The following is a 2,476-nucleotide window of genomic DNA, read 5'->3' as shown; positions in this document are numbered from 1 at the left end:
AAAATGGTGACCGTATATAGTGAGCATTAAGTGAAAACCTGTCGGACATTGAAAAAATTGAATAAATACGCTTATGGTTATTTTATAGTATTGTTTATTTATTTATTCAAAAGATTTTTTTCTGTTTTCTAGGAAAAACAACAAAGCCTCATGACACCTTACCAAGAAAATGGTTACATATTAGAAGGACATCTTCACATCTTGGATAACTTAGGGCAGATCGAACATAAAAAAGGTTAGTTTAATTTTCTATTTTTATATCTAATTATGTACTTCTGCGCGACATACTATTAACAGCTTTTGATCCTGTCACACCCCTTAAAGTCTCCAGAAAATTTTGGTTTGACTTTTATCGGAATCGGTCAGTTCATTCTGAAAATATGGGCCGCACAGTGGGCTCAGGAAAACGATAAAAATATTATGAGGGTGAATTATGCAAATTGGAAGGGCTGTAGTACAGACCAGGATAGTCAGATTGCGTAACATTCCTAGGGCGTCGAACGAGCCCTGGTTGGTGCAGATAGGACGCCGTGCCGCGGAGCTACCAATATTCAAGTGCGGTCCTGTTCCTGAGTTCGAATTTCCTCAATTTGACTTTGTTTAGGCTGTGGCTGGTAAACGGTTGGACTATTTGGAAAAATTCTTTCACGGACTGATGCCCCGGCTCAGTGCGAAAATTATAGGACATGTGCGGTCGAAATCTGTGCCGATCAGAAATTCAAAATTTTTAAAATTTTATTTTCTTTCGAAATTAAGTTTCTCCTGATCACGACCATGAGGGTCAACCGCTGGTGAAATAATTTTTGCGATATCTTTAATAGTTCGTCAGATATGTTCTCCTAAACATTTAATTCTCAATTTTAAAAATAACACTGGGCCAAAACTTCCAATAGCTGTAACTCTGTAAGGGAATATCGTAGGGCGGCGCTTTTGATCTCGACGTGATGCACAGTGTCTCTAGAAAATTTTGATAACACTCCCATAGAAATCGGGCAATTTAATCAGAAAATATGAGCCATACTGTCGACTCAGAAAAACGCTAAAACGAAAAGTAGGGTAAATTACGCGAATTCGGTTGGCGCTAGAGCAGGCCGGGAATGTCATAGGTCAATGGGGTTGTTATCAAAAACTTCCCCCATGCATTGGGTTTCGAACCATCTATAACTGGAACGCATCGGACGTCGAGGTGAGGAGCTATGAATTTTCAACTGCGGCCATGTTCCTGAGCGAAAAATTTACAAATTTGGCCTTTTGTACCCTGTAGCTCGAAAACGGAACCACTTATCCGAAAAATTCTTTCACAGACGGATGCCCCGTCTCAGCGCGAACAATATGAGCCGTATGAGGTCGCATTCGGCGTTGATGAAAAATTCAAAATTTTTTAATTTTTTTTTGTTCAAAATTAAATTTTTCCCGTAGTTTTAGGCACGGGCCAACCGTTGGTGAAAGAATTTTTGCTCTATCTTTAATAGTTCGCCAGATATGTTCTCCTAAACATTTAATTCTCGATTTTAAAAATAACACTGGGCCAAAATTTCCGGCAGCTGTAACTCTGTAAGGGAATATCGTAAAGCGGCGCTTTTGATCTCGACGTGATGCACAGTGTCTCTAGAAAATTTTGATAACACTCGCATAGAAATCGGACAATTTAATCAGAAAATATGAGCCATACTGTCGACTCAGAAAAACGCTAAAACGAAAAGTAGGGTAAATTACGCGAATTCGGTTGGCGCTAGAGCAGGCCGGGAATGTCATAGGTCAATGGGGTTGTTATCAAAAACTTCCCCCATGCATTGGGTTTCGAACCATCTATAACTCGAATGCATCGGACGTCGAGGTGAGGAGCTATGAATTTTCAACTGCGGCCATGTTCCTGAGCGAAAAATTTTCAAATTTGACCTTTTGTACCCTGTAGCTCGATAACGGTACGACTTATCGGAAAAATTCTTTCACAGACGGATGCCCCGTCTCAGCGCGAACAATATGAGCCGTATGAGGTCGCATTCGGTGTTGACGAAAAATTCAAAATTTTGTAATTTTTTTTCTTCAAAATTAAATTTTTCCCGTACACTGAGGTACGGGCCAACCGTTTGGCAATTGCGTTTTATTACAATTTCATCTTTCGGTTCAATTAAGTTAAAATTAGACAAAAATTATCTCATTAGTTGTAGGTAGTTGGTTTAATTATTTATTCTGGCATACTTATTCGAAATTTGGTTATTACGGCTTACGTTTTCAGAATTATGTTATGAAATTTGAGCAGAATTTATCTGACTTTTTTTTGTATTTCATTCGATTTCAAGAAGTAACTGTTGAACAGAAAGCTCTCGATAATAAATAACACGATTATCTAAGTTTAACGGTCGCAGGAAGGTTATTTTGCCCATATTGTGTTTATTAGTGTATTCGTGTGAATAATTGTTTGCTCGAAAGAAATACGAAATTTTATTAAGAAATTAATCATAGATGTTTAGTT

General features: G+C 38.1%; 1 long non-coding RNA gene across 1 annotated transcript in view; it reads left to right on the top strand.

Moving 5' to 3' along the window:
- Positions 1-235, top strand: part of LOC108738622 — a 4,139-nt gene extending 3,904 nt beyond the window's left edge. Inside the window, exon 3 of the long non-coding RNA XR_003232527.1 lies at positions 133-235. This is a non-coding gene — a long non-coding RNA (uncharacterized LOC108738622). The remainder of the gene's footprint in view (positions 1-132) is intronic.
- Positions 236-2,476: the final 2,241 nt, after the last annotated feature.

The sequence above is a fragment of the Agrilus planipennis genome, unplaced genomic scaffold (genome assembly GCF_000699045.2).
Source record: "Agrilus planipennis isolate EAB-ADULT unplaced genomic scaffold, Apla_2.0 scaffold135, whole genome shotgun sequence".
Lineage (NCBI taxonomy): Eukaryota > Metazoa > Arthropoda > Insecta > Coleoptera > Buprestidae > Agrilus > Agrilus planipennis.
The sequence above is the reverse complement of the archived record's forward strand: the minus strand, read 5'-3'. Positions and strand labels throughout refer to the sequence as shown.